Here is a 21356-nt window from a genome sequence, read left to right as displayed (position 1 = left end):
TCTGATAATTGCCTATCTCATGGACACCTGGGTGCAGATCAAACTATGTACAGGCACGCATCTCTCGAGGAGGATATCCACCACCAAAGGTCTAAAGCGGGGCTGTGTCTTGGCCCCCACACTTTTTAATCTGTACTTAGCAGACCTGGCAGGGGTTCTTGCCCTCACAAACTTGCATTCTCTGAAATTTGGGGATTAGATGCTGCTGTGTCTCATGTACACGGCGAACTTGTGTTGATAAGCCATACCAAGATAGGGCTCCAGCATTTGATATGTGCCACCCAGTTATATTCGGATGCCAACATCTTGTCCGCCAACTTAGAAAAAACCCGTACAATGTCAATTAGTAGCAAGGGGAAGTCCCCTCGGGTGTGGCAATTTGTCAAGCACATAAATACAAATACCTCGGGCATCATTGAAATGTCCGGTAATTTTGCGCACCAAAGAGGTAGCATTATGGGGAAAGGTCTGGTCCTAGTAGTATCTTTAAAAAGACTAGAAACAGAATCAAATGGCTCATAATTCACCCCCCCTCACAGATAATGAAAGATAAGCTCCTGCCACAATAACTTATGAGATTGAAATACAAAGAGGAAGAGACTCGCAAACTGTAGACCATACAATATGCAAAGTTTATCGGATTATCTTCAACCTCCCTAATACACCTCTTCTGCCCAAATTAGACTGGAGTTCGGTCTACCGAATCAGTCTTTGGCAAGACAAGGTGCATGCATAAGCTTTTGGAGTAAAGTCCAGGAAGTCACTTCAGACTCCCTTAACCACCACCTATGACAGGATCTTCAGCGCAAGAACGCCTTACATGCAAGAGTTTACCTAGAAGATTCATTGAGGAAGACAGGGCTCACTGATCTATGGGGGACCCCAACTTCGCACAGAAGTTTCAAAAAAGTAGTCTGGAGGTCAGTTAGACTCCATTCCTCAATGGAGGACAAAGCAGCCTTCTCAAGGAGGTCCCATGCCTGGATGATACTGAACACCTATTTGACTCTGGGTCCACAAGCATACCTTAGCCTCTGCTTTTGAAGGCATACCAAAGAGCATTAAACACATCCCCCTGGCGAAGAGATTCGGCAAATACTACCTGTTGTTTGTGTGGCACTGGCATAGAAGATGTTCAATATCTGCTTTGCACCTGCAAAAAACTTGCACTTAAAAAGGAAAACTCTATTAAAAAAGGTATTCAATAAAAGGAGCCCCCGAACAAGGAGACAAGCTGTGCTGGCATGTTGTATTTCATGGTACCTACAGTTGAACCGTCAACTGGTTACATTTTTAACCCTGATAACAAAAAAGCAGCAGGGACCAACATGACAATATTGGCAACCTGCTCTATGAACTTTTTCAAGTCTTTATACAAACCCCCTTAGAGCTCTTACGTTACTACTTGCTCCCAGTTACGTCAAACAGGTATATTAGGTGATTAATGTTCCTAGATTAACCTAGCAGCAAAAGATAATGGGGGTCATTCTGACCTCAGCGGTAAAAGTCCCTTACCGCCGGTCAGAAGTCTGCCATTCTACCGCCGTGGCCGCGGTAAACCGCCACGGTCATTCTGACCCACAACTGACAACCCGCCAAAAATCCGACATCCACAGCAGGCCGCCACATCAGCGGCCAATGGTAAACTGGAGATGACCAAACCTCCACCGCCACGCCAACAGAAACACGCCCATGTCATTCTGACCCACAAATCCACGTGGCGGTCTTTCAACCGCGGTATTCCATTGGCGGTACACACCGCCGCGCTCAAAATACACACACAGCTCCAAAACACAGCCACATTGGACAATTTGAAATACACACACCTGATACACATACACACACCACTCCCACACACCCAACCCAATATAAAACACACACCCACATCACCCACAAACCCCTACGACCAAAGATCAGAGACGAAGGAGAGAGAGACACATCACAGAATAGAGAGCTACATCACACAGAGGCACACTACACCATCACACACACCACATAGAAGCACAAAGCACCACACACCAACACACTCATCACCACATACACCTCCCCACTCCTCATCCACACCACCCCATGGCACCCCAAAGGCACCCACGCTTTTCGGACCAAGAACTCCGGGTCATGGTGGAGGAAATCATAAGAGTTGAACCCCAGCTCTTCGGCTCACAGGTGCAGCACACCACTATAGCCAGGAAGGCGGAGCTATGGCAGCGGATCGTGGACAGGGTCAACGCGGTGGGACAGCATCCCAGAAATCGGGACGACATCCGCAAACGCTGGAACGACCTACGGGGAAAGGTGCGCTCGATGGTCTCGCGACACAACATCGCAGTGCAGAAGACTGGCGGGGGACCCCCACCCACTCCACCCGAATTCACAGCATGGGAGCAAGAGGTACTAAACATCCTGCATCCTGATGGCCTCGCTGGAGTACACGGAGGAATGGACTCTGGTAAGTACAATCTCAACTACTTCACCCCCCCCAGCATGCTAACCCCCACCACCCCCCTCACCCCCAAGCCCCCATCACACATCCTCCCTGAGAATGTCTCTCCAGCACAACCCACCCAACACCAACCCCTTCATGCCACCACAAACTATGGACACCCATCACCTAAGCATGACCACTGCACATACCCCCCCCCCAAAAACACCCTCACAACACCTCCCCCAAGGGAATGGCAGCACTGGGGGACAAGGGCACCCATAAATCGCACGCAATAGCACACACAGAAACAATAACCATACTCTCTTACCCCATGCAGGACCCGAACGCCAACACACCGGTCAGGAGGGTCCAGAAATGTCCATCCCACCCCCGGAAGAGGCCCCCAGTGATGACAGCAGCTCTGTCGACCTGGAACCTGATGACCAGCCCGGACCATCGGGGACCTCTGGACAGTGGGTTCCCCACACACAGACACAGGCCACACCAGACCCAACCCCCTCTGGGACCAACAGCACAGCTCCCACCCAGCGGGCCCATGCCTCTGTCTCTAGGACAGGTCAATCAGCGGTGTGTCTGCCACTACAGGGCACCCAGGCTAACCCACCACCCCAACAACAACAGGGACCTGGGGGCAGTGGTAGTGGGCACACCGTCCAGGGGACAGAGGCCGGGGGAAACCGGGCAACTCGGAGGGCTGCTGTGCGACAGGGGGGGGGAGGAGAGGCCCAGGGAACCCACTCTCCAAGAGGCCCTCACCACCATCATGGCAGCCTACCACCACTCCCAAGAGACGATGGCGACGGTACTGGCCAGGTTCCAGGAGATCCAGGCACAGCAGGAGGAACGCTACATGGGGTTCAGCAATCAACTCACCAACATCTCTACCGCTATGGGGAGCATAGTCCAGGCCCTGAACCGTATAGAAGACATGTTGTGGGACCATGTGGCACCACACAGGGCCCCTGTCACTAGCCCGGACCAGGAACAGCCTACCACCTCCGCCGGCGCTAGTGGTCAGGAGGCCCCACCACAACGACAGGCCACCAGAACCCCACCTCCTGCTGAAGAACAACCACCCCGCAAGAGGAGCCTGAGATAAAAAAAAAAGACAGAGTAGGATGTCAAGACCCCCTCCAGCATGAGATACCCCCTGAAGTCATCCCACTGTCCCACATTGCCACCCTGTCCAACCTTGAACTGCCCCTGCTCCATCCTTCCACAGGCATATGGACAATGCACCTGTGAGACTGAGAACTGGACTCTGCCATGGACATTACTCCACCCCCACCCATCACCGTGTTAATATCATGTACCATTATCTAGCACTACAAATAAATCACTCATTGCACTGAAATCTATCAGGAGTCAGCCTGTATTATTTACAAATGTATAACACATTACAGATCAAATATGTTCGGTTAACTTTGTGTTGAAAACATACCGAGGTCAATAAGCACTAGTCCATGGGCTAACCAACCAGAAGTCACGCAGTGGGTCATACAGCACTGAAAAGGGAAGGGAAAATCAAACATCAGTCTAAAAGAACTGGGGGGAAATAGACAAAGTTGAGATGCAGGAGTCTTCAAGTAAATGTAAAATGGCGTGGGTGATTCTTACCTGAGTGCTACTGAAAATACTGTTGGATAACTCTGTCCCTGTTGTCTGTGTCGTCCTCTGAGTCTTCCTCCTCTTCACTCTCCGCAGGCTCCACAGTTGCTGCAACACCACCATCTGGACCATCCTCCTGCAGGAAAGGCACCTGACGTCGCAATGCAAGATTGTGAAGCATACAGCAGGCCACGATGATCTGGCACACCTTCTTTGGTGAGTACATCAGGGATCCCTCTGTCTTATGCAGGCACCTAAACCTGGCCTTCAGGAGGCCAAAGGTCCTTTCTATGATCCTCCTAGTCCGCCCATGGGCCTCATTGTACCGTTCCTCAGCCCTGGTCCGGGGATTCCTCACTGGGGTCAATAGCCAAGGCAGGTTGGGGTAACCAGAGTCACCTATTAGCCACACACGTTGTCCCTGTAGCTGTTCCATCACATAAGGGATGCTGCTATTACGCATCACATATGTGTCATGCACTGAACCAGGGAACATGGCATTTACATGGGAGATGTACTGGTCAGCCAAACAGACCACCTGGACGTTCATAGAATGATAACTTTTCCTGTTTCTGTACACCTGCTCATCGTCTTTTGGGGGTACTAAGGCCACATGGGTCCCATCAATGGCACCAATTATGTTGGGGATATGTCCAAGGGCATAAAAATCACCCTTCACAGTGGCCAGATCAACCTCCACAGGGAATAGAATGTAACTCTGCATGTGTTTCGTCAGGGCAGACAACACTCTAGACAAAACTTTTGAAAACATGGGCTGAGACATTCCAGATGACATGGCCACTGTCGTCTGGAATGAGCCACTTGCAAGAAAATGGAGGACTGACAGAACCTGCACCAGAGGGGGAATTCCTGTGGGTTGGCGGATGGGGGACATCAGGGCTGGCTCCAGCTGGGCACACAGTTCATGGATAGTGGCACGGTCAAGTCGGTATCGTAGTATGATGTGGCGTTCTTCCATTGTCGACAGGTCCACCAGCGGTCGGTACACGCGAGGATTCATCCTTCTCCTCGCAAGTCCCATGGGACGGTTCCTAGGAAGGACAACATGGAGCACAGAGTCAAGCAACTCACAGGTACGTTCACCACAGCTTGCATAGCACACGGTTATCTATGTATTGAGAGCGTGTATGTGTGGCAATGCAAGGCCTAGGCCTGTGTGACGCAGTACGAATTATGCCATGTGGGCCCTTGAAATGGCGGCTGCCTGACCTGTGAAGTGGGACAATGGGATGTGAGGTCAATGCGCTGGCGGGGCGCACCGTGGCGGTAGGCGGTCGAAGACCGCTATACGAAGCCGCATTGGTTAACATTGAAGCCTATGGGTTTCAGGAGCCAATGACGAGGTGCGCCGGCGGTCGCGGTACGCACCGCCGCGGTACGCACCGCCGCGGGCGTGACCTCCATTTTCTATCTGCTTAATCACTCGAGACCTGATCATCCACAGGAAAGGACCTATACTGCAAGTGCTGCTGTGACCTCGGTCTGGAAGTGACAATGGCTGCTGCGACTGGGGAAAGGGCCCCTGCCTTCACGTCTGAAGAGTTGGAGAAGCTCGTGGATGGGGTCCTCCCCCAGTATGCGTTACTCTACGGTCCTCCAGACCAACAGGTAAGTACACCGTGTGCACATGGAATGGGCGATGCCTGTGTGGAGTGGGGTGGATGTAAGTTGGTGGGGTGGTGGGCGAATGAGGAGTGCAACGCACAACAGATGAGAGCATGTGCCATTTGGCAAAGTTGGTGAGGGGGGGCCAATCACATCTAACATGCAGTTCATTGATGAATGTTTCCTTCCCACCCTGTACATGTCAAATAGGTCAGCGCCCATCAGAAAGTCGACATTTGGCGTGCCATCGCCAAGGAAGTCCGGACCCTGGGGGTCCACAACAGACGGGGCACCCACTGCCGCAAGAGGTGGGAGGACATCCGCCGCGGAACCAGGAAGACCGCTGAGTCACTGCTGGGGATGGCCTCCCAACCTAGGAGGGGTGCCAGTCGTACCATGACCCCCCTGATGTCCGGGATCCTGGCGGTGGCCTACCCTGATTTGGATGGGCGCTTGAGGACATCACAGCAGACACAAGGGGGTGAGTACCAGCACATTCTCCTATCTTTCTGCGCTGTGGAGGCGTCTGGGTGGGGGAGGAGGGCTGTGGGTGACATTAGGCCAGGGCGCTTTCTGTAGGCTAGTCCCCTGCCTTAGGCATGGCCCTGTGCTCCCGGCCCCCACCTCTGTAGGGTGACAAGTACAGCTATTGATGGTCCAGCATCACACATGTGCGCGTTTGTCGTCTCTAGACCTGTTGTCCTAGTCAGGAGTACTGAGTAGTGTACCCCAAATGCGCGGCGTAGTGCATGAGGCTCCTCTGTCTGTCCTCTCCGCCAACGGTGTTGACATTGCATGCACTCAACCTGGTCTTCGTTTTTCTCCCCCCACCCTTCTTCTTCATCTTCTTGTGCATGTGTGCATTAGCATCATCAGGCGGAGGAGATATGGCATCGGAGCACGAGGGAGCTGCCAGTCACAAGGCCCCGGTGGCCCCAGGAACATACACCGAGGGCACCAGTGATCCGGAGGGCGAGGGGAGCACCACAACGGGGACCGGTGGTGAGACCAGCGACACAGACACGTCCTCGGATGGGTGCTCCCTAGCGGTGGCGGCAACATCCATGCCCCCCGCCTCTACAGGTACAGCCGCCACCCAGCGCACCAGTCCCGCCCTCCCAGCAGCCCCTCAGCCTACGCTCTGTGCCCGCTCGCCCAGGAAGGCGGGCGTCTCCTTCGCCCCAGGCACCTCAGCCCCTGCCCCTGTCACCCCTGCTGCCCTCAGTGCGGAGCTCAGTGACCTCCTGAGGACGCTCATTGTTGGGCAGACTACCCTTTTGAATGCCATCCAGGGGGTAGAAAGGGAGGTGCATCGGAGCAATGCCTACCTGGAGGGCATTCATTCGGGTCAGGCTGGCCATCAACGATCGTTCAATGCTCTGGCCTCAGCACTGACGGCAGCCATTGTCCCTGTTTCCAGCCTCCCTCTTCTAACTGCCTCCACCCTGTCTCTGTCTCCTGTTCCTCAGCCTATCCCATCCACACCATCTGACCAGCCTGCACACACCTCAACACCCAAGGGCAGCTCATCCAGACACAAGCACCACAGATCCCACAAACACTCACCCAAGCAACACCCAGATGCAGACATTCCAACAGTCACTACCACCTCTGTGTCCCCCTCCTCCTCGTCTCCCTCCTCCCTCCCTGTGACATCTACACTCACACCTGCATGCACACCAACATCAGCCAGTGCTTCCATCACCACCACACCCTCCAGTACAGTCCGCACGCGTGCAGTCACCACCCCCACTGCCATTTACACGTCCCCTGTGTCCTCTCCCACTGTGTCTGTCACCCCCTCTTCCAAGACACACAAATGCAGGCAACCACCCACCCAACAGCCATCCACCTCACGACAGCCTACAGCACCAGCACCTTCACCCAATGACAGCACACCTGACTCTCCTACAACCACATCCTCTTCCTCCACTCCCATCACCACTTCTCCTACCCTTTACCTTGGTCCTAAAAAACTTTTCCTCACTAATCTTGACCTCTTTCCCTCCGATGACCCACCCCCTCCATCTGCAAAGAGTCCCAAGAGCACCACAGCCACCACCAGCCCAGCTACGAGTGTCACTGTTGTGCATGGGTTCTGGAGTCCACCCTTTGCCAGCAGTGACACTTCAATCAGCAGCAAGGACACATCCAGCCCCCCCCCAGGGAAGAGGACCAGGAAACACAAGGGCCGCCGTGAGAGGACTGACACGGCTGCCCCCAAGGAGCAAAGCTCGCCCACTTCACCTGCCACAACATCTAGGGGAGGCAAGGGCCCGAGAGCCACATCTAAGGAGCGAAAGGGCAGCAGGGCGGAGAAGTCAGGCAGCAGGAGCGCGGAGCAGGTGGGCCCCACATGCCACGTCCCAGCTGTAAGGGAGGACACCCATGGGCCCAGGACTCCGTCACCGAAGGGTCCAGAAACATCACGGTCGGAGGGGGACTGAGCAGGGAGTCCAGCCCAGGTCTGGCTCCCTTGACTTACTGGAAGAGCACCGCTGAACAGGGCCCACCGTGAAGATAGGCACCGCTGAACAGGGCCCGCCGTGCAGAAGAGCACCGCTGAACAGGGCCCGCCGTGCAGAAGAGCACCGCTGAACAGGGCCCCGCCGTGAAGATAGGCACCGCTGAACAAGGCCCGCCGTGCAGAAGAGCACCGCTGAACAGGGCCCCGCCGTGAAGAAGAGCACCGCTGAACAGGGCCCGCCGTGCAGAAGAGCACCGCTGAACAGGGCCCCGCCGTGAAGAAGAGCACCGCTGAACAGGGCCCGCCGTGCAGAAGAGCACCGCTGAACAGGGCCCCGCCGTGAAGAAGAGCACCGCTGAACAGGGCCCGCCGTGCAGAAGAGCACCGCTGAACAGGGCCCCGCCGTGAAGAAGAGCACCGCTGAACAGGGCCTGCCGTGCAGAAGAGCACCGCTGAACAGGGCCCGCCGTGCAGAAGAGCACCGCTGAACAGGGCCCCGCCGTGAAGATAGGCACCGCTGAACAGGGCCCGCCGTGAAGAAGAGCACCGCTGAACAGGGCCCGCCGTGCAGAAGAGCACCGCTGAACAGGGCCCCGCCGTGAAGAAGAGCACCGCTGAACAGGGCCCGCCGTGCAGAAGAGCACCGCTGAACAGGGCCCCGCCGTGCAGAAGAGCACCTCTGAACAGGGCCCGCCGTGCAGAAGAGCACCGCTGAACAGGGCCCGCCGTGCAGAAGAGCACCGCTGAACAGGGCACCGCCGTGAAGATAGGCACCGCTGAACAGGGCCCGACGTGAAGATAGGCACCGCTGAACAGGGACCCGCCGTCTCAAGCACCGCTCCGCTGGGCCCATCCTGTCAAGCACCGCTCCGCTGGGCCCCGCCGTCTCAAGCACTGCTCCGCTGGGCCCATCCTGTCAAGCACCGCTCCGCTGGGCCCATCCTGTCAAGCACCGCTCCGCTGGGCCCACCCTGTCAAGCACCGCTCCGCTGGGCCCCGCCGTCTCAAGCACCGCTCCGCTGGGCCCATCCTGTCAAGCACCGCTCCGCTGGGCCCTTCCTGTCAAGCACCGCTCCGCTGGGCCCCGCCGTCTCAAGCACCGCTCCGCTGGGCCCCGCCGTCTCAAGCACCGCTCCGCTGGGCCCTTCCTGTCAAGCACCGCTCCGCTGGGCCCCGCCATCTCAAGCACCGCTCCGCTGGGCCCATCCTGTCAAGCACCGCTCCGCTGGGCCCACCCTGTCAAGCACCGCTCCGCTGGGCCCTTCCTGTCAAGCACCGCTCCGCTGGGCCCCGCCGTCTCAAGCACCGCTCCGCTGGGCCCATCCTGTCAAGCACCGCTCCGCTGGGCCCACCCTGTCAAGCACCGCTCCGCTGTGCCCCGCCGTCTCAAGCACCGCTCCGCTGGGCCCATCCTGTCAAGCACCGCTCCGCTGGGCCCACCCTGTCAAGCACCGCTCCGCTGGGCCCTTCCTGTCAAGCACCGCTCCGCTGGGCCCCGCCGTCTCAAGCACCGCTCCGCTGGGCCCTTCCTGTCAAGCAATGTTAACGGTTCACTGTGCCCACCATGCCTCCTCCAGAACCAGTGGAGACTGTAATCCACCTGATGGACTGTGGCTTTGCACTCCCCAGGATGGCCCAGTGGGCAATCCACCCACTGTAGAGACTTGTGAGACTGTGGCTTTGCACTCCCCAGGATGGCACAGTGGGCAATCCACCCACTGTAGAGACTTGTGAGACTGTGGCTTTGCACTCCCCAGGATGGCACAGTGGGCAATCCACCCACTGTAGAGACTTGTGAGACTGTGTCTTTGCACTCCCCAGGATGGCACAGTGGGCATGGTGGCCCCTTCGTGGATCTGGCGTCGTGGACTCATGTGGCTGTGGTGCACCCCGCTTCCCTTCCCCCTGAGGTGCCTGTAGTTTTTTCATCAGATGCCCCTGCAGTTTTCTCTCCAAAGGACTCAGGTCTCCTGTGTGGGCTTTGCCCTTGTGTTGTTACACTTTGGCCCACGGACATTTCGATTTACTTTTGATGTGCAGGACTAATTGCCTCGGTTATCCATAGCACTGTATATATAACTATTTTGGTATTGTTTTTTGGCTAGTTGACCAATACTTTTCAAAGCCTATATTGTACATAAATATTTTTTCTAATTTTAATTATGTCTTTGCATTTTTCCAGGGGGTTTGGGTGGTGTCACTGTGACTTGTTGCTCTGCATTGGTGTGTACATAGTTTGGGGGGGGGTCGCATATGTGTGTGCGCGTAACCTTTCCTCCTTCCCCCTCCCGTGTGTCGTAGGTGCAGTACTCACCGTTGTAGTCTGCGCCGGCGTTCGTACTCGTGGTAGATGAGCAGGTAGACGAGAGCAGGTAGGATGTTTAATTCGGGTTCCATGCTGTCCTCCGTACTCGTGGAGTGTGTTTCGGTGAGCGTTTTCCCGTTCGTGGTCTGTTTCCGCCGTGTTTTTATCGGCGGTGCTCCCGCCCCGGAAGAGGTGGCGGATTGGTGAGTTATGATAGTGTGGGCGGTACATTGTCTGCCGCCTGCCTGTTGGCGGTGACCGCCGCGCTGTTTGTCTGGACCGCCGTGGCGGTCGGAGTGTTAATGTGGCGGTGTCTGTTGGCGGTTCCCGCCAGGGTCAGAATTCCATTTTTTGGACCGCCGGCCTGTTGGCGGGTTGGCGGCCGCTTTATCACCGACCGCCAGGGTTAGAATCACCCCCACTGTATTTTATGATAGTTCAGAATCTGATGAGACTTTTTTAAAAACATTATGTAAACCTGTGAATATGGTTTTAATGCAATGGTTTTCAGTAACTATGCAAATAAAATATCTATTTCTCTTGCTCTATTGCAATCTCAACTTTAATTGCTATAAATGCCTCATTTGAATAATTGGTTCTCCAAAAGGATCATGTCTTGCTTTTGCAGAACTTTGGCTCCATTGTGAACTCTCTCTGGCTATTTCAGTCACAATAATTTCTTCTTGTTCAACTTCATCTTTTATCATTTGTAGTAAGTAACAAAGACAGAACACTGAATAGTATATTTTGCAGGATTGAATGAATCCTTATAACAGTCAAAGTAATCAATTACATCTGATTCAGCTCACCATGGTTTGAACAGTTGCAATGGTGCCAAGTAGAAAAACTATGTTCTATCTGGAGTTGGTTACTCAGCTTCCTGTGATTAATTAGATTTTCTTTGTTGTGTCTTTCCAGACAGCCATCACATCCAGTAACTGCAAATCTTCCATCTTCAATGTTTTCTGTGACATTAGTTCTGTATGTGTAATGCTCTAGTACTTCATAAAGACACATATTGTCAAGATGGGCACTTTTAGTCTTCAGAATGTCTCTACTCTCAGGACAAACCTCCGAAAGATACTCTATTTCTGGGAAATATTTTAATACTTTATTTTGACTGCTTGCAAGACCTAGGTTTGCCAACATAATTCCTCTAGACTTGGAAAACAACCTTGCTGAGCTCAGCCTATCTGCACATTCATAAGATTCAATTTCCCTATGTGAAAGCATTTTTAAGCTAAAACTGTACAATGTTTTTGGTGATACTCTCTTCTGCTGAAATCTCTTCACACATCTCTTTCCTTAAATTTTTTCTGCTTTTGTTATTTAAGAAGTGAAATTGAGAGCTACAGCAATAGAAGTATCAGCAACAAATGTATGCCCATATTTGCTTTACAATAACAGGGTTGTAGTCATTTATATATTTGGAAGCTTCTGTTATTCTGGTGTTTTAGGTATTTTGGGGGATTTCCATGTCAAGGTGTGTCTCACTGCAGAAGGAAATCTATTCACTCTTCTTTCTGAGAAAACAGGACATGGCAATCCAAAGCAACATTCGGTATAAAATTTTCCTTTTGATTTGTATTTCCGAGGACAATATTTACCACACCTGTGATTTTGAAATTGCAGAACTTGCAGTCTTAATCCCTTCTCATCATTTTCATGCGGGATGGTGCATGTCACATTCTGCTCTCTGAAAGACAAGACAGACTCATCACTGTCTGTTACAAACTTTGAGGCATCTTTTACCTATAACAGCATATGGATGTGTGGAGCACCTCTAGTTTAGTACTGTTTACACTAGAAGAAATCAGTGACTTCACCAAAAGGTGGATTTGTTTTGTTACAGATAAAAGCCATCATTGCTTGACATTGGTGGTGAGAATATCTGCAAATGTTTGCAGGATCCAATTGGCAGAGTTCTCCTGCTGTTTTCAAATAAATATCTTTTGTGTTTGAGTTTGATTCATGTAAAAGTTCAAGAAGGTCATCCCATGCATATTCAGCACAACTGAATTTCACAAACCAAGTAGGTAGCCTTAAATTCTTTAACATGCATTTTAATTCACCACAAGATTGATGCCGATATTCATTTGTCCCATGTTAACATGCCATCAAGTTGATTAAGTTGTATTCAAGGTGATAGTCTTTTCTTGGAACTTTATCAACAAATTCTCTGGCTGTCAGATTCTGGATGTTTACTCCTGTTTTTAGAATATGATTTCTGTGTAGGATAACCCAGACAAGTCGCCCTCAAATAGTAGGTGAAATATATAAGGAATACTCTGACAGAATCTGTACTCAGCTTCTGGTATTTGTACAGCCCGGAAGTGGTCACCTCCCCTCCCCCCTCCAGCGGCACAGCTGCAAAACCTTTACAATAAAACGATAATAAGCATTTTATTGTAAAAGTGGCTGGGCCATGGGGGCGTGACAGGGATGGAGCGGGAGTGCTGTGAACTCTTCTTAGTGCGCATGTATGTTTATCCAGCTGTCTGGGGCCGGGCAAACACACATGCACACTGAATTCTCTCCAACCCGGCCAGGCCATGGCACTTCGGTCAATCCTAATGCTACTTTCATGCTGCCAGCAGCATGAAAGCAGCGTTAAGATTGGCTGCATGGCAGGCTGGGAGCTTGTGCCTGCAAGTGGTACGGTATTGTAAGATAAGTTTTATTTTGTGTTTTTTTTTTAAATTTTAATGTTCTGCTTTGTGTCCCCCCCTCACCTCCCGCTCACCAAACACCACACAGCCTGGCCCCTTTACTGCAGGGTGAGACACAACTGCAGTCCAATCATCATACCTATCACCAACTCCAGTAGGAGAAAGATTTGGAAAACAACAAGCTTCTAAACTTTTCTCCCATACACTTAATGGAACACCTTTTGTTTTTTTTCATTTGAAATAGCTTAATAGCATCTCCATTAATTTCTTTAGAATGCAGAGGATGAATACTGTAGTGTTCATAAATTTCTTCTGTTCTTGTTCGATCAACCTTCTCAATTTGGCCTCTGGACAATACTGTGCCATCATCTATATGTGAAATATCTTGAAGAGAATTATTTTATAGTAAATGTTATTTTTGACCAGATATAGGCCCACATTATAACATTGGTGGGAAAATCCCGCTTACTGCCATGGTGACGGCCCCCAACATAACGCTGCGGTGGCAGATATCCGTTTGCCATATTATGACACACACATACCAAACTGACAGAATACAGCCACATACACAAATTCGCCAACCCAAAGGTCAGTGGTAAACTGTTGGTACCAACACCCACACCGTTACGCCAACAAAACAACACCCACCACATTATGACCCACAAATCACCACGGCGGCCATTCAACGGCGGTAAACCATTAGCAGTACACACACAGCCATGCTCAGAATGTACACCCAAATACTAAACTAAAAAACATTGGTCAATTAAAAAAACACACATCTGACACCCATACACACATCACACCCACCCATCCACACCATTATAAAACACACCCCCACATTACCCACAACCCCTTATGAATACAAATCATTGCCACCAGACAGACATCAAGACCACTGCGACAACCACACACACATACCCATACATCCCTCACGCACTCCACTACGCACACCCAACCACAATACCCAACCCAACACCCATACACTTACACATACCACAAGACACCCATGGCCCCACAAAGGCACTCCCGTTTCACAGAGGAGGAGTTAAGGGTCATGGTGGAGGAAATAGTCAGGGTAGAGCCACAGCTCTTTGGAGCACAGGTACAGCAGACATCCATTGCAGGGAAGATGGAGCTATGGCGGAGAATTGTGGACTGGGTGAACGCTGTGGGACAGCATCCAAGAACTAGGGCGACATCAGGAAGAGGTGGAACGACCAATGGGGGAAGGTACGTTCCGTGGCAGCAAGGCACCAGCTCCCCATACAGAGGACGGGCAGTGGACCCTCACCCCCTCCCACACAGCTCACAGCATGGTAGGAGCAAGTCTTGGAAATCCTGCATCCTGATGGACTCACTGGAGTTGCCGGAGGACTGGACACCGGTGAGTCAACACTTACTACTTATCACCCCCATACCTGCATGCCATCTTACCCCCTCAACCTGACTCACAACACTCCACTCCATCCCACACAATGTACCTACACATCTGACTAACCCCAATGCCAAAATCAGCATGCTATACCATTGCATGGACAGCCCTCCCAGCCCTGCATTGACACCCATCACCAAAGCATGAACAGCATAGGGGAGCTAACAATCCCACAATACATCACCATACACATTCAAACATGGCAGGGCAACAACAATGATAGAGGGGAAGCTAGGGATGTACAATATGTCACAGGCATGAAGCATAATACATCAGAGGAGAGGAGATGCCATGACTATCCAGCCCCCAAACAGAAGTTGCCACCAGTGATGACAGTAACCCTGGACTTCTGGATCTTGATGAACTACCTAGCCTATCAGGGACCACTGGACAGTCGGTCACCCCAGCCTACTCACAGTCCACAATAGAGCCTCCCCCATCAGTATCCAACACCACAGCACCCACCCATTATCCCCACACTTCTGTCCCCAGGACACGTCAATCAGCAGTGTACCCACCTGTACAGGGACCCCAGTCCACACCTCACCCCCAAGACAATCAGGGACCTGGGGTCCGTGGCAGTGGGCACACCGTTCAGGGGACAGGGGCACATGGCAACAGGGACACTGGGAGGACCGCTGTGCGCCAGGGGGAGAACAGGCCCAGGGAACCAACTCTCCAAGAGGCACTCACTAATGTCCTGGGGGCTTACCAACAATTCCAGGACTCGATGGGCCAGATGCTGAACAACATGCAGGAGAACAAGCGTCTGCAGGAGGAACACCATCAGGAGATCAGGGAGGACTTGCAGGCCCTCAATACCACCATGATCTCCATAGCAGAGGTGCTGGAAGACATGGCCAACATCATGAGGGAATGGACAGCACAGCAGTGGGCCCCTGCCACTAGGAAATGTATTGACCAGCCCACCACTTCCGCTGTAGCTAGTGGACAGGAGGCCTTGCCACAGAACCCACAGGCCACCAGCACCCCTCCCCCTGCAGAAGGTGAACCACCCCGCAAATGTTCCCTGCAACCCACACAGAAGCCAGTGACACTTGCCAAGACCACCACCAGGAAATGAAACTCTCCTGATTGTCCCCCTTGTGTCCCTCCCTCTCACCTTGGTAACTTTGAACTACCTCGGCTCCCCTTCCTATGCCCCCTTGGACACTGGACCTGTGCTACAAACAGACTGGAACAATACTCTGGACTTTCCTCCACCATCACCGCATTCCATTGCACTTTTCAGTCAATTATTTGCACTACAATAAACACCTTTGAACACAATTTGAGTGAAACTGTTTTATGTGTTGAAAATGTGCATTTTGGGAACAGTCACATCTAGTGCAAATGATCTGAACACTGTGATAGCATGCAATTATAACCTGTAACTGTCTGTAGCGATCACATCAGGACATTGTTGTCATATCACCAACATCTGGAAAATGAGAAGCTATAGGTGATAGTAAGTTAAGATGCAAAGGAAGTGAATGCCATCATGCTACAGTCACACAGATGAAATCAATAGTCAGAGCAATGATCAGTTCCACTGTCTCACCTGTGTGTCATTGGAAGTATTGATGTATAACTGATGTTCTGTTGTCCACGTCCTCATCCTCTGCCTCCTCATCCTCACTGTCCTCAGGGTCCACGGCTGGCACAAGGGCATCTCCAGTCTCCTCCTCCTGCAGAAAAGGCACATGTCGTCTGAGGGCCAGGGTGTGCAACATGCAGCATGCCACTACTATATGGCAGACCTTTCTGGATGAGTAGCACAGGTATCCACCCGTCAGATGGAGGCACCTGAAGCTTGCCTTCAGAAGCCTGAAGGTCCTCTTGATTATTCTTCTGGTTCACCCATGTGCCTCATTATAACGGTTGTCAGACCCTGTTCTGGCATTCCACTCAGGGGTCAGGAGCCACAATAGGTTTGGGTAGCCAGAGTCACCTGCAAGTATTGAGGGACAACATTTAGCCTTACACAATTCTATGGGGATAACACCTGAAGGCATACGCTGACATACAGTGGGGACTCTGGCTCACCTATTAGCCACACTCTGTGCTTCTGTAGTTGGGCCATCACATTTGGGATGCTGCTATTCCTCAGGACAAAGGCGTCATGCACCGACCCAGGATAATTGGCAATGACGTGGGAGATGTACTGGTCTACCAGGCACACCATTTGCTAATTCAGTGAGTGGAAACTCTTATGAGTTCCCGAGCACCTGTTCATTCTGGTGGGGGGAGGGAGCAAACACAAAAAGTGTACCATCAATCGCCCCAATATTATTGTGGATATGCCCCATTGCATAGAATCCTGCTTTCACAGTGGCCAAATCTTCCATCTGGGGGAAAGCAATGTAGTTGCACATGTGTTTCACCAAGGCAGACAAAACCCTTGCCAGCACGATTGAGAACATTGGCTGTGACATTCCTGCTGCTGAGCCCACTGTCACTTGGAAAGAACCACTTGCCAAGAAATGGAGCACTGATAGCACTTGCACAAGAGGGGGGATCCCAGTGGGATGATGGATAGCTGACATCAGGTCAGGCTCCAATTGGGCACACAGCTCTGTGATTGTGGACCTGTCCAGTCAATAAATCAGTATAATGTGCCTGTCCTCCAGTGTAGCCAAGTCCACAAGGGGTCTATACATGCGGGGTCGTCTTCTCCTCCCATTCATCCGCAGCGGTAGGTATCTAAGGGACACAAGACAGAGTAGGCTGTCACAATTTGAACAATGGAACCCCCACCTCAGTGTACATAATGCATTTATGTGATGGGACAGTGGGAATAGCAAGGTATGTGCAAATCTAGGCAGTGACACAGTTAAGGTAAATCTGATCATTGCCTACCACCATGAAATGGTGACTGCCTGTCCTGTATGTATGGACAGGTGGAAGTGCAGTAACTCCACCGACGTTGGGCGTTGTGACGGAAGGCGGTCTTGCACCGCCGTGTAATTCCTCATTGGATAATGTGGAACTCTATGGAGTACAGTGGCCAATGGGGATCAGTGCTGGCGGTGACGGTGTACACCGCTGCGAAAGTGACCGCCATTTTCTATCTGAATCCTCACCTGTTTCCTGACCTTCAACAGGAGAACACCTACATTGCATGTGCTGCTATGACCTCTGTCTGGAGCCTACCATGGCCCTTGTGACCGGGGAAAGGGCCCCTGCCTTCACTGCAGAGGAGTTGGACCAATTGGTGGATGGGGTCCTACCCCAGCTCAGACTGCTGTTTGGGCCTCCAGACCAACAGGTGAGTACACCTTGGGCACAATGTATGTGGGGAAGGATGCATGGAGAAGTGTGTGCAAGCATCGTATCATCACAGGGGGAATGTCTTGTGGTGGTGTACATAGTGGGCACAGGACGATGTGTGTGCCAATGGTGATGGAAACGGGATTAGTGGGCCATATCTGTGACAGGCTTGATTGTATGTGTAATGGTGTCCTCCCATCTGTATCGCCTCTGCAGGTCAGCGCCCATAAAAAAAAAGGAATTATGGTGTGCCATCGCCAAGGGCGTGCAGACCCTAGGGATCTATGGCAGACGGAGGAACCACTGTCGGAAACGGTGGGAGGACCTGAGACGCTGGGCAAGGAAGACCATGGAGGCCCAGCTCAGGATGGCCTCCCAACGAGGAAGGGGTACCCGTCAGAACCTGATCCCCCTGATGGCCTGCATACTGGCGGTGGACTACCCAGAGCTGGATGGGTCCTTGAGGGCCTCACAGCAGCCACAAGAGGGTGAGTACAGTGGCCGTTACAACAATAATTGGTAGGTGGCATGGGATCCGGGTGGTAGGTGTCAGTTAGTGTGTGCCCCTTAATGCCGGGCCAGACATTGCAGCGTGATCCAGCTCAAAGGTAATGGTTGAAAGGAAATCAAAGTAACCTAGCTAGGTTGCATTCCGTGTCAGACAGGGCTTAGTGGATCCCAGGAGGTTTGCAGTTGGTAGTGGTTGGCCATCATCTTGCTGTCGGCTCTAGCCAATTGCTTGGCAGTGCAATGCATAGTGCTCAATCCTGATCCCTATGTGTGACGAAACTGTGTATGCCTTCTGTGTTGTTGGTGCAGTAATTTACCCAGGGCTCCCTTTCTCTCTCTCTCCCCCTTTTTTCTTCTATCATCCTGTCCATCTGTGCATTAGCATCATCTGGCGGAGGAGCAGGGGTGCCGGCAACAGAGTTGGGGCTGCATCCCACAGGACCCAGGAGGCAGAGTCCACCAACGCCAAGGGAACCAGTGGGACGGAGGGCAAGGGAAGCACCACGGCAGAGACAAGAGGTGACAACACAGACTTAGATACCTCCTCCAATGGAAGCTCCCTGGTGGTGGCAAAAATGTCTGTGACCACCCCACCTGCAGGTACAGCCGCCACCTCCTGCACCAGCACTGTCCTCCCAGTAGCCCCTCAGCGAGTTGCCCATGCCGGCTCACCCAGGAGGGTGGGCATCTCCTTCGCCCCAAGCACCTCAGGCCCTGCCCCAGTGAGCCCTGCTGCCCGGAGTAAGGAGGCTATTGACCTCCTGAGATCCATCTCTGTAGGGCAGTCAACCATTGTGAATGCCATCTAGGGGCTGGCATCCCAGATGCAGCCATGCAATGCATTCCTGTAAGGCATCCACAGTGGATTGGCGGCTGAACAGAGATCGATTCAGGCTCTGGCCTCCATCCTGATGGCAGCCATTGTCCCTGTTCTTACCATCCCCCCTCCAACTACCACTTCCTAGTCCCAGTCTCCTCAACCTCAACCCATCCTATGCACACATACTGACGAGCATTTACACAAGACATCACACAAGAGTGGCACAGTCAAACACAGGCACCACAATTCAGCCCACAAGCACTCACTCAAACAACAGACAGTTGCTGACACAACCACATCTACTGCCTCCACTGTCTCCCCCTCCTCCTGCTCCTCCACCTCCCTCACCCTCACGTCTACACTCACACCTGCATGCACTGCATCAACATCCACCACTAGCATCACCACACCAAGCAGCACACACACCGCACTAGCAGGCACCTCCACAACATCAATCCACGCATCCCCCGTGTCCTCTCCCACCCTGTCTGTCCCCGCTAATAAAGGACACAAACGCAAGCACTCAGACACCCAACAGCCATCCACCTCACACACACACACACTGCCCATGCACCTGCACCCAAATTCAGCAATCACACACATCCAACAACTACTCCCTCAACCTCCACTGCCATTCCTCCTCCCTCTTCCTTCCCCAACATCCCTAAGAAGCTTTTCATTGCCCAACTTGACCTCTCCCCTCCCCCGTCCTGCCCGTAAGAGCAGGGTCTCAACGACCCAGCCCAGCACCTCAGCCAAACAGTCCAGGGGGACAGTGGAGGCACCTCCTAGTCATGGAGGCAAGACAGTGAAGGATCCCACTCCACCAACCAGGAAGGGTAAGGATTCCTCACCTCCTGCCATGAAGGGGAAGAAGCTCTCAACTCCTACCATGAAGGGGAATGAACCCTCAACTCCTGCCATTAAGGGGAAGAAGCCCTCCCCTCCTGCCATGAAGGGGAAGAAGCCCTCGACCCCTGGCATGAAGTGGAAGAAGCCCTCGACTCCTGCCATGAAGGGGAAGGAGCCCTCAACTAATGTTATGAAGGGGAATGAGCCCTCACCTCCAGCAGAGGTTGTAGGGTACCACCACCACCAGTGGTCACGGAGACCTCACCTCCATCTGAGACTGTGTAGCCCTCTCCTCCTGCAGAGGCTGCACCTTTACCTGCTGAGGTAGTGCAGCCCTCACCTCCAGCAGATGCTGCCCAGGAGGCACCTTCACCTGCTGACACAGTGCAGCCCTCACCTCCAGATGAGACAGTGCAGCCCTCACCTCCAGCAGAGGGAATGTAGGCCACCTTCCAGAGACTGCTGTACAAGGACCCCCCTCCAGAACCAGTGGGCAAGTCACCCACCTGAGAGAGTATGACCTTGCACTCTCCAGCAAAGATAATTGGCATGGAGCCCCTCCAGAACCAGTGGTCAAGTTCCTGACTTCGGCTGAGGTGCACCCCATCCCCCTGAGGTGCCTGCCCACTTGCAAAATGATGCCCCTGCAGAGTTCTGTGCGGATGATGTCAGGAAACAAGTTGGGGCTTGGACTGTGCCCTGTGGCCATGCGGGCCCTTAGTACTTTGGACTGGGCATTGGGCCTTTGTGGACTTTTGTACATATCTCTTTTTGATCCAATTGGTTCATTTGGTGGCTGTTCCCATTTAATAAATTCTCATTACTGCCTTCTTGTTTTCCTTACAATATTATGCCGTGTGTCATGTGCCATTGTTTTTCATCTGCTGCTGGTTGTGTGTATGGTGTGTGTTGTGCGTGTGTGTGTCAATCTCCTTTTCCTCACTCCCCTGTGTGCTAGGGAGCTGTACTCACCGTTGTCGTCTTCATCGGCATTGGTATGCCAGGTGGAGCATGGCGTAGAAGAGCATCAGGAAGGCTTGCAGTTCCGGTTCCATGGCGCCGCTGTCCTTCTCTGTGTCTCTGATGGAGAGTCTTTTGTCTTCTGTTCAGTGTTTCCTCCAGGCTTTGATAGCATTGGTTTCGCCCCAGCAATTGTGGCATGTGCTGTGTCGTGATATGGTGGGCGACACTTTGTCTTCCACCTAGCTGTTGATGGCTACCTCCGTCGTGCGTGGTGTTAACGCCCTGGCGGTGGTGTGGTACATTGGCTGTCTATGGGAGTTCTCGCCTCCATGGTCATAATTTGGCTGTAATTACCGCCGGCCTGTTGGCGGTATTTCCGCCACTT

The sequence above is a fragment of the Pleurodeles waltl genome, chromosome 3_1 (assembly GCF_031143425.1).
Source record: "Pleurodeles waltl isolate 20211129_DDA chromosome 3_1, aPleWal1.hap1.20221129, whole genome shotgun sequence".
Taxonomy (NCBI): Eukaryota; Metazoa; Chordata; class Amphibia; order Caudata; family Salamandridae; genus Pleurodeles; species Pleurodeles waltl.
The sequence above is the reverse complement of the archived record's forward strand: the minus strand, read 5'-3'. Positions refer to the sequence as shown.